The sequence below is a fragment of the Rhagoletis pomonella genome, unplaced genomic scaffold (genome assembly GCF_013731165.1).
Source record: "Rhagoletis pomonella isolate Grant_MI unplaced genomic scaffold, Rhpom_1.0 Rhpom_scaffold_00006, whole genome shotgun sequence".
NCBI lineage: Eukaryota > Metazoa > Arthropoda > Insecta > Diptera > Tephritidae > Rhagoletis > Rhagoletis pomonella.
This window is the reverse complement of record NW_023458560.1, coordinates 38,779,784-38,791,841: the sequence shown is the minus strand read 5'-3', so window position 1 is coordinate 38,791,841 and position 12,058 is coordinate 38,779,784. Positions and strand designations below refer to the sequence as shown.

At 37.6% G+C, this 12,058-nt stretch overlaps 1 protein-coding gene and 1 long non-coding RNA gene across 4 annotated transcripts in view; both read right to left on the bottom strand.

Annotated features, from left to right (window-relative positions):
• The window catches only part of LOC118740730, a 226,132-nt gene that overhangs the window by 139,970 nt on the left and 74,104 nt on the right, over nt 1-12,058 (bottom strand). The gene's annotated exons all lie outside the window — the stretch shown is intronic.
• On the bottom strand, nt 858-2,802 carry LOC118740736. The gene is made up of 2 exons (XR_004993183.1): nt 1,932-2,802; nt 858-1,058 (listed from the first exon to the last, which is right to left on the bottom strand). It is a non-coding gene; the product is annotated as an uncharacterized LOC118740736 (long non-coding RNA).

Below are 12,058 nucleotides of genomic sequence, written 5' to 3'. Positions count from 1 at the left end.
TAGTACTTTTCTATCAATTCGCAAATGCCGTTTGCACAAAAAAGGTTATGAAATGCGTTTTATTTAAATCGTTTATAAAATGAGTCATTTATGTATACCATTTTATATGGAATTATTCAATAAATTTCGTTTTACACTATACTTTTTGAAACTTTTTGGAGTTAATTATTTTTTGTTTCTTAAAAGCAACCCTGCGTGCTTGGAAGGCGTGTGTACCAATAATTTCATCCCTAGCATATTCATCCCCGAGGAAGGCAGTCGCCAAATTCACCGAAGGTTGTTTACTGGTTATATGGTGAACACAACACAGCAAAAATTTATAAATGTCATACGAACACTTTGACAGCTGCAAATTGTGCACCGTCACACATGTGGTGCGTTCAGTCTGGGCTATTCGACTGGGAATGGCGAGCGTGTTCAAAAGTGTAAGACATATTTATGAATGGCTATAGGGGTATTCTCTGAGTCTTGCAAAGCCCTTGCATGGTGCACAGATTGCACGGTAAAAACCGGTTTTCGTATGGGACAGCTTTGCAAACCGTGCAATCCGTGCACCGTGCAAGGGCTTTGCAAGACTCAGAGAATACCCCTTATGTAAAAATTTCGTTAATAAAAATTTGATTAGGAATTAAAAACCTAGACGGAAAGCTTAAGAAAAGTATAAAATGAATGGGATACTTAATTTTGTAAGTAAGCCAAGAAACATTTACTATTTCAGAGCATATGCACATATGTATGTATGAAGAAATTATATGTGTTATTCTTGATTACACCTGCATGCTTGAGGAAAAAATGTTATTTAAATTTAACACGTTACTGTTATATGTGATTTCACTTTAAAAAACTTCTTTAAAAAAAAAAAATCATTTTTGTTTATATTAGCACATAGTAAAATCCAATTTCATATGTATGAGCGTTAAAATTCCGTTCCGCAAGAGAACACACAGCAATACCACCAACTTAGTTTAGAAAGGTGGTCGGCATCTCATTAATGAAGCAGGTGATTGCCTCACAAGTTGTGTTTTAAGCTTCCTCCAGTACAAATTTTATAACAATGCCTGCAAAAATTAAGAAATAAATGGAAACGTAAATAAAAATAAAAACGCAAGTAAAATTTAACTATAAAGAAATTGCTTTGCGGTTCTTCCTAGTTAGTATGTTACTAGTAAAGCAAGTTGCCGTGAGGAAATACCATTTGAAAACTGATTTGAAACGGCCGGCAAATTTTTGTGGCTTAGTGATATTTAAAAATTTAATACAGCAACAAAAAAAAACCAAGACAATAAATATGTATCAAATGTTATACATGGGCGTAATTTGAGTGGCTGCTATTAGTTATTACTTAGTCATATACAAACATATATATGTACATATGTACATACATACATGGACATACATATGTACAACATATATGTATGTATCTATGCAAACTGTAGTCGAGTGCAACGGACTGACTGTCCAACTATCCATCTTTCATTTGAATTGTGGCGGCGCATTCACTTCTTGGATCACAAACCGCAACGGTAGATGAAGAAATAACCAGATAGACTTACAGTGGTTACAAAGATAGGCAGCAAAGAGACAGAAAGATGGAAACAGGGCATTTCAGCCGTAGATACTTACATATATAGTGCAGGCATGACTATCATAAATATAATTACCAAGTTGCAGGTTTGCATTAATACAGATTTTTATTGTCGTCGTTGCTTTGTTGTAGGTCCAAACATACATACAAACCATTGGTTTTTAACCCATGCTTGTGGGCTTATTTAGAGCACCACTCTGCTCTTAGTGCTCACTAACTTTTTTTTCTTCTTAGTACTAATATATGTAACTATTTGGCGTGTGTGTGTACACAACATACTTGAATTTTCATTTGTGTTGCCTCACTATTCTACCATTTTTTAATTTTTTAATTATTTTTAATTTACGTTTTGCTATTGTATTTTGCCACGACTTACAACAGTTCCGTTTTTCATGTTTTTTATTTTGCTGCTTTGTATCTTTCTAGGGTTTTCTTAACGCGCAATACTACCACCAAGTAGTCTGCAAGTCACATTGTAAACCGTCTTCAGCGATCTACTAAGCTGTTGCATTAAATAAGTTTTGAAAAGTTTCAGTTGCATTTTGTTGCCGGATGTGCGCTGTTGCTCGTAAAGTGTAAAATGTGATTTAAAAAATTCGTTAGTAATTGAGTTTGACTAAACAAAAAACGCGGCATTTAAATACAAGTCAACACAATCTATAAATAAAACGTGTTGTTGAATAATTGGCGCAAATGTGTTTGAAGAAAGACTCATAAATTAAAATTTTACCTGATTATACATACTAGGCTTTGTTGTGCATCGATTGCTGACGCTGCAAGTTAGCAGTTGAGTGATTGCAATTGCGGTTAAAGTAGAGAAAAGAACGAGAAAAACAAAAAAAGAAATTCTGCGGCCTATATAACCTATTTATTTATTGGTAAGTTCTAGGTTAGTTATTGAATATTATAATAAGCCAACTACGTAGTATGATATTTTGCCTACGTTGATTAAAAACATTCTTTAAAGTTTTTGATGTGTAAACACCTTTGCTCGCGGCATGGTCAAAAATTGCGTAAACCGTCACGCGTAAACCAAGACGGTATCAGGAGCTGATTAAATTTGTTTTCATTTGTTTTAGCAACATTGATCGTTGATATATGTACGTAAGTGAATAGTTCGGGACTATTTCGGCATCATTTCGGGTCTATTTCGAGACTTCTTTGGTCTTAGTTCGGCCCCAGTTCGAAAAAACCAGGGCACCCGCGATAACTCGAACTAATGAAAACCAGAGCTGTTCGGGTTAACGAATTGTTTGAGCCTTCGAACGATGTGTTTTTTTATAACCGAGCTCAATGGTGCACAAGGGTATTATAACTTTGTTCACATAACGGTTGTTTGTAACAGGCAAAACGAATCGAGATAGATATAGACAAATGTGTACAAAACTGCTCAGAATGAAAAGATAAATCGATTAAGCCGCGACTGTCTGTCCGTCCGTCCGCAGTAAGGCGCCTTTAAATAAAAATATACGCATCTAGCAAAAATACGGCCCAAGGGAGCTGACTGGCTAGCTAGACAAGTAGCAGCCACTCGACCGATAGGACCAGAACCCTTCCTTGCAGTCGGCCCTCATACTATCAGGAAAGAGTAAGAGAGATACCTAAGTAGGAGAACACGTCTGGACTAAGGCAGGCAAAATAACTGTTAGGAAGACATAACCCCAGAATATCCACAGAACTAATCACATTCCAGGAGACTGTCTTGCGATGTTTATCTATCTTGAGACTTCTAACCGGTCACTGAAGGCTGTAGGTCCATATGCATACCCTAGGGATTAGCGCAGACGACTCCACTTTGTGTGAAAACATCAAGGCGCACGCCACAAATCGGAGTAGAAGCTCGGCCAAACACTAACATATGTGTAAGCGCCAATCTATTATTATTATTATTATCCACGCATCTAGCCGACTTGTAATGCGTTACTCCACTGATACAAAAAAAGTGCTTACCAGAAAAGGAAAAATCTTTTAAACAATTTCAGAGTGCTCAGAATTTATGAGTCTAAAATGAGTATTTCCGAATGTTCGAGTTATCGTGTGTTCGAGTTTTCGTTAATGCAATGTAGTTCGGGGTTTTTTGGTATTATTAACGGATTAGTTCTTCTTCTTTCTTGGCGCTGTAACTGCCTAAGCGATTTTGGGCGAGTCCAAAATAGCACGCCAGTCATTTCTCTTCTGTGCTAACTGACGCCAATTGGAAATGCCAAGTGAAGCCAAGTACTTCTCCACCTGGTCGTTCCAACGCAGAGGAGGCCTTCCTCTTCCTCTGTTACCAGCATCGCGGCCCGCGTTGAATATTTTCAGAGCAGGAGCGTTTGTGTCCATTCGAACGACATGGCCAAGCCAGCGGAGCCGCTGAATTTTAATTCCCAAATAAACGAAGTCGTCTACTTTTTCAAACTTGTAACTGTCAACAGTGACGTGGGTACGCTCTGACTGTTTGTGTGACGACAGGAGATACTTCGTTTTGTTCTCGTTCACCACCAGATCCATTCGCTTTGCTTCTCTATCCAATTCCGAGAAGGCAGAACAGACGTAGCCCTTGTTTTAACCGATAATATCGATGTCGTCGGCATACGCCTGCAATTGTACGCTCTTGTAAAGTATTGTGCCTGAGCGGTTCAGTTCTGCGGCTCTTATTTTCTTCTCGAACATCAGATTAAAGAAATCACACGAAAGGGAGTCCCCTTGTCCGAAACCTCGTTTGGTATCAAAAGGCTCGGAGAGGTCCTTCCCTATTATGATGGAGCTGGTGGTATTGCTCAGCGTCATTTTACACAGCCGTATTAGTTTCGCGGGGATACCCAACTCAGACATCGAGGCAACTTCTCTTCGTGCTGTTGAAAGCGGCTTTGAAATCGACAAATAGATGGTGTGTGTCGATCCTATTCTCGCGGGTATTTTCTAAGATTTGGCGTATTGTGAATACCTGATCTATGGTGGATTTGCCAGCCCTAAAGCCACACTGATAAGGTCCAATCAGTTCGTTGACGGTGGACTTCAGTCTTTCGCACAATACACACGATAAGACCTTATAACCTATGCTTAGAAGGCTGATTCCGCGGTAGTTGGCGCGGATGGCGGGGTCGCCTTTCTTGTGGATTGGGCAGAGCACACTTAAATTGCAGTCGTCGGGCATGCGTTCATCTGACCATATTCTGCATACAAGCTGATGCGTGCACCTCATCAGCTCCTCGCCGCCGTACTTGAATAGCTCGGCTGGCAGGCTGTCAGCTCCAACAGCTTTGTTGTTTTTCAGCCGCGTAATCGCTATTCGTACCTCGTCATGGTCAGGCGGTGGGACAGCTACTCCATCATCATCGACTGGGGACTCGGGTTCGTTTTCTCCACGACTTTCAGCGCTGCTACCATTCAGGAGGTTGTCTCAAGCTCTTCGCACTTACGTATTTCGGCCTCTCTCTTATTGCGGAAAATACGTCTCGCTTCCTTTTTCAGTTCCCTATAACGGTCCCACATGGCTCGCGTTGCGCCCGATCGCAGCGTGACCCTATAGGCGACGTCTTTTTTCTCTGCGGCTTCTTGACATTCCTCATCGTACCAGTTGTTCTTTCGGGCTCGCTGAAATCCAACTACTTCTTTGGCGGCGGTACTTAATGATCGGGAAATGTGGCTCCACTGCTCGCGTATGTCGGATTGTTGAAGAGTGCTCTCAGAGAGCAGGTGTGTGAGTCGAGTGGCGAATAAGTTGGCCGTCTGTTGTGATTGCAGCTTTTCGACGTTAAGCTTTCCTTGCATTGTTGGGCGCACATTTTTTGTTGCACAGAGGCGGGTGCGTATCTTGGCTGCAACAAGATAGTGGTCCGAGTCGATGTTTGGCCCTCGGAGTGTACGTACGTCTAAAACGGATATCACAACATGATCGATTTGGTTTCTCGTTATTCGATCGATCTGGAGACAGCCATGTAGCTTGGTGGATGTTCTTATGCTGGAACCTAGTACTGCATACTACCATGTTTCGGGCCCCGGCGAAGTCGATCAGCCTCAGTCCGTTAACGGACGTTTCGTCATGGAGGCTGAATTTTCCGACAGTGGCGCCAAAGATCCCTTCCTTGCCCACCTTGGCATTAAAATCGCCGAACACGATTTTGACACCGTGTCGGAGGCAGCGCTCATATGTACGTTCCAAGCGCGCATAGAAGAGATCCTTGGACGCCTCGTCCATTAGTCCCAAAATAATATCGAATAATAGTCCTGAAGTAGTCTCGAGATGGGCCAGGACCAGTTCCAAAATGGTCCCCAAATAGCTGAGAAAGCTTGTCTCGAAATAGTTCCGAAATGGCTTAGAAATAGTCCTGAACAGGTCCCGAAACAGTTCCGAAATAATTCCGCCTCAGTCCGGAAATGTCCTAAAAGAGTCCTGAACAGGCCCCAAAACGGTCGAAAAAGTCGTGAACTTTTCCCGAAAGGATCTCGTACCAGTCTTGAAACTGTCCCGAAATAGTACCTTATTAGTCTTGAACTAGTCTCGAAATAGGCCAGAACTAGTCTGAAAATGGTCCCCAAATAGTTGTGAATTTGTTCCGAAATGATCCGGAAAGAGTTCCGAAAAGGTTCTGAAATATTCCTGAATAGGTACCGAACTGGTCCTAAAATAGCCGTGAGCTAGTCGCGAAATGGCCCTGAAGTAGCCCTGAACTAGGAAGGTATTACAAATTTCCTGCTAGGTTAACGCAAATTATACCCATACCGAGAGCGAAGATATTTACACCTCAAAAATTGTTCTTATATGATCTCTCAAGAAGTATCTTTCAATATCTATAAACATTACCGTGGTATAACTCTACCAGTATTGCAAATGAACAACTACACATTTTAATACTCCCCCCCGCGATTTTACCTTTGAGATAGTTTTGTCGGAATTTGTACATATGTATTTACGTTTCACGCTTCACTTCATCTTCTCAATGGGTTTTCATTTTAACTTCATGGGCCTAAAACAATTCAAGGCGAAAATTTTAATACAATATTTGTAGGTCAAATAGTACAGCTGAAATCGAATAGAATAAATTGCTCGCGCTAACATATGCAGATGTTAACGCAAACACTGTGCAACAAAATTATTTGTGCATTCCCCCATTTGTTTTTTTTTGTTTTTGTTTTAAGCATCAGCTGGTGCCGAAGTTTTACTCTTTTTTTTTAGCTACCTAAAAATGCATATTTGCGCAAATTATTTGTTCGGTCAGGCGGTTATTGTCAGATTCACTCAAAACCTTATCAGCGACGAGCAACAACAACAGCAATAACACGAACAAATAATGATAATTGCGACAACGGCAATTTAAACAATTTACATTGATAAAGCAAAATTGTGCCGTCTACATACACAGGTGGGCGCTCGTAAAGAGCTGGAAGGGGGCCTGGGGTCAGTTTACAATTAAATAAATATCTCTAGTAAAACAACTTTTAATAAGCAATGATGGCGCATGACTTGCAAATTTTTGATTAAGTACTAAAATTAATTTCGAAAATAAATCCTTCATCAACTGTTTTGCTATGTTTACCTCCCTACGCCTTTGACTTAACGCGGTGCTAGTCGTTCTATATAAGAGAAAAATATAAAAATATACATTAGGGTGGTTCATTTTTAAGCAGTGCTACAAATCTTCCATTTCGCTTTAAAACTTACATTTGCTTAGATGACATTGTAGAACAACTTTTAGATTTGTGTATAGCGCCTCAACGAAACTATATTCAAGGTTAAAGTTTCCATCCTTTGGTAAAAATTTTAAACAATGTGTGGTCGAAGAATCTAAATGAAATTTCAATAAAAATAGCAGTCACAAGGTTAAACTTTTCTATAAAAAGTTAGGCAAAGAATTTTAGTTTTAACCAATATGCTGATTTCCAAATTCAATTAAACGTTGTAGATGCATTATTGGCTTAGACTAAGTTAAGTTGGTTGCCCTAAAACAAGGACACGCTTAGACTAAAATCATTAGTCCTTTGTGATACCATTACGAACGGCAGCATCTAAGTTGCGGTCCCGATGGATTCCGCCGGTCTGGTTAAAAAGTGCGATCCTAGATGTTTAAAGCGCAGTCCTACAAAGCTGGGAAGTTAAGATGATTCCAACTCGTCGTCCTCCAAGTAACTGGGGCAGTGAGTATTCCTTGTGATACAAGTATTTAATCTCACTCGGGACTCCGTGCAACTCAGTCGGACAGTATCCCATCATTATACTCACCAAAATTAAGATTTGCCTGCTATCTGTGCCTAACTTGCTGTCTACATTAGCGATTGTTCATCTGCTGTGATAGATCTCCGACGATGAATCCCTTTTGGATACCGCTCGTCGCAATCGCAAGCGACTTTAACTTCAGTCCAGATGTGGTCAAAGGTACTCACATTTTCTCTTTTATCGTTAGACCCTACTCGTGTACGCCTTTTCTGGCCACCGTGAGCGAGTCTATGGTCCGGATTATTGAATGGAATTCTTGCCAACTTTCTTGGTTTCACTTTTTTGAAATTAAGCAGTTGTTGTTGCTCCAACAGTCGCAATTGCCGAGTGGGTAAAGCACTGGCGAGCGCTTGGAGAGATACGAGGTTCCAGTCATTGGGCAGTGGAACTGTTTTTTTCTTCAATTTATTTATCTTGTTTTTTTAATTTAATTTTTAGATTTTGCTGTTTTAAATATAATTTTGTTTTTCAAATTTCATTTCATTTTTAAAAAGTAATATTTCTTATTTTTATGTTTTTAACTTTCTTTACTTTAATTTTTAAAATTTTATAATTTCAAAAATAAAAATATTGTTAGGTTCATTTTATTTATTTTTAATAATACTTTCCCGTTTTAACTCAATTTTAAAATTTTGTTGTTTTAAAATAAAATATGGGTTTTTTTTTTAATATTTCATTAATGTTTTCTTTTTTTATATTTTTTAGTCTTACTTTCTTTTAATTTTTAGTTTAGTGGTTTAAAAAGAAATTTCATTTATTTTAAAGAAACTTACTGTGTATATTTTTAAAATTATAACTTTTAAAAACTTGTTTTATTAATTTCCTCTTTTTAATTTAATTTTCTCTTTTTAAATAAATTTCCTTTTAATTTTTAGTTTTTATTGTTTTAATAATATTGTTTTAATAATATGTAAAAATATATATTTTTTAATTTCATTAAATTTTTAGCAAACTTATTGCTAAAAAGCAAGCGGAATAACGCAATGACCTCCTAGTTAGCAGATCTTTCAATTAGTCTTTCTAAAAACAGCAAAGAGCTTTCAAGTTAGTTGCCAGAATTGACAATTGTCTTACGAAGGACTATTGTCTTTCGAAAGACTGCGGTGGGTTGAGACAGTTTCCGGAATTGTCCTGTAAGTATACGGTGCCACTTTAAACACACAATTTAGGTAAAATGATTCATCAAAAAGCTTTAAAACGTGTTGTCATGTTGAATTAACTCTTCTTTAGTTAAAGAGAAGTGTAAAATAGTGGTGTTCGTGATGTAAAGTATGGCGTTAAGAGCCAGAGTGGTAGTGGTCCTAATTGCCTGTCGGGTTCCAATGAGGGCAATCCGTTGTACTTACTCCAGATTTCTGACTTGTCGAGTCTTCTGGCCTATGTCTTCAAATAAGGGTAGAGGGGCGTGGTGTCTCTTATACTTCCTAGTAAACAGGACGCGTTCTATCTAAATATTTATGATCCATAGCAGGTCGACTATTCGCAGAACACTTAGTCACCAATTTTAAGTACCTAGCAGGTTATGACCTCACTTAAGTGAAGGCATGGAAGGAATCCTTCTGTGCAGAGCATGAAGTACATACATATATATGTAAGCCCTAGTAATTTTTGTGGTTATTCTATCCGGAGAAATTAGAAACAGCGTTTTTTTTTTGAACAGGTTTTAACAGATTTGCAGTTATCGTTCCATACATAGTGGTATCGAAATGGACTGACGTTGCTTAAAGTTGGTTCAAAATTAGGACCACCTTAATGTATACTCGCATCCAAATACATACATACATGTCTGTACATACATACATACATACGAATGTATGTACATCCATGCACACAGTTCAAAAACAAACTCATGGAGAGGTGAATGTTTTAATTGAGCTTTAAAAAAAATAATAAACGACAAAAAACCGCAAAACATTTAAAACTTTGACAACGATAGCGCTGTGTCGAGTGAGCGTAAAAGTGCCGATTGCGGCAAAGAATCAGTAATATCGCGGTTTTTAAGGCTGATTGTGTATCAAATGTGTATTCGCAACGGTCCCGCGTTGAAATTTCATAATACACTCAACACGTAGGGCATCAAATTTCGTAGAATTTTGAGGTTGTTCGCCGTTAAAATAAAAAAAAAATAAGAACTATTCGTAATAAATAGTTACTAAATATAAGTGATAATCATTTATGTATGTATGTATGCCAAATGATAAATCAATCTGCTAACATTCAAATTTAAAGTGATTTAGGGAGTTCACAAAGTGTTGTATACTGTCGTACTGTTGTATGTCATAAACTTTAAACGGCTAAAACTATATTTAAGGAATTCGCAAGCTAACATAAAAGTTTTATTATGAAATGTCACACCGTTAAAAAATAGTTGGTGGTGATTTCAAGTCCTCTAAACATTTATTTAGCCGTTAAAAACTTTACAACAGACGACAATACGACACGTACGACACCTTGTGAACCACCCAATTGATTTTAAATGTGTGTGTGTACTCTCGCCAACGCGGAAAATCTGTAAGAAAGGTGTGCGTAAAAGTGACACGTGTGAAATATTTATATATCGTATATTTAGCTACATTTGTATGAAAATACACACATACATACATACATATGTATGTATTTGTACTTTCGTAAAATGATTCTATAGATTTTAGGGCATTATCAACTGCACAGTTTATAGTATGTCGGCTTATCTCTCTCCCTTTACCGTGGAGTAGGTGCGTTTTCATTTGTCACTTTACAGCTGTTTGCAATCAAATAAAAAAGTTCAACCTACCACATATTTTAATTATGTATACTGACAAAAGGTTTTCATACGAGTACATATTACTCGTATTTATTAATGTATGTATGTATGTACGGGTTGCATATGCTTACGACAATTGAGGACAAAACTTAATTAAGCTAGTTAAAAAAAAATTTTCTGCCCTGTGTTATTTGTCTGCCATTTCCCATGTAAAATTTTCTCGTAAATTCGAATATGAAGTCAGACATACATACATATGTACATAGGAAGATTTTAGAACAATTTTAGAATATTTAAATATTTTTGTTTGGGTTCTGACAGAAGGCGCTTCACGAAACCGTAATTATCTCTGCAAGTAGTTATCCGATTTCCAAAGTTTTTTTTTGTTAAAATTAAAGGCTATTAAATTTTCTTTATAATCAAACCCAGCACTTTTTAACTGAACTGTCGGCTTAAGAATTAATCTCGGATATTTTTAACGAAATTTCGTAAAAAAAAATTAGTTTTGCTTTAAATGGCGTCATTAATGAACGTGTTTCTTCCCGCTTCTCTTTCGGAGGTATAAATACGATCTTTTAGGAAGAAAATTAGTAAAAATATCAGGAACGTGAATCGGATGAAAAACTTGGTCGGATAATTTGTTGAAAAAACCTAAAGTAAAGTCTCCATTGCCCATATGATTAGCATGTGCTACGTAACAGTTATTCGACATTTCTGACGAACGTGTAATTTCGAGTTGTGCCACTTTTGAAGATCGTGTGCGATTTGTCCACATATTCGTATGGAGTGGGGTTAATTTTACATGCTAAACGACAGCCAATTATGTGCAGTTTCATACTTGGGGTGTTCACAGTTCGTTCCAAATAGTGTCTCAAAATGTAGACGTCTACATTTTAAGACGTTTTCTAACCGTAAAATCTGTGGTGTTGTTGTTTCCCATACAAAATTGGAAAACGACGCCGTCTACATTTTGTCACACTCAAAGGTATGTTTTTTACGCGTCTACATTTTGCAACCTCGCAGCAGAGTTGCATTATGGCAATACTAATCACATTTTGTTTTATTTATTGGGCACGTTTTCTGTATTTGCATTTAATTTGAGCGCAATTTCTGATGAAAAGAAACAAATCAAGGAAAAGAAATAACAAATATTACAAATTGGTAATTAAGTTAAATAATTACAATTTTTCAGAAACATAATCGAAAGGCGACATATAAAAAATGCACGCAAGGAAGAAATGTCTGGCAACACCAGCAAAGTTTTGAGACGATTTTGCGACGACTGCTAGAAAGGGGTGCTCACAGTTTGATGCTAAAAATGTCTCAAAATGTAGACGTCTACATTTTCAGACACAATTTGGAACGAACTGTGAACACCCCAACTGTTACGATTATCCTCGAAACCTTGAGGGATTTCCCAAATATACTCGGGCTCGTATCGCTGGATTGTTAAATAAATGCTAACGATGACCAAATTGTAGTACAATTAACTTTATTGTACAACAAACAATTTACAATACTTGCTAATACA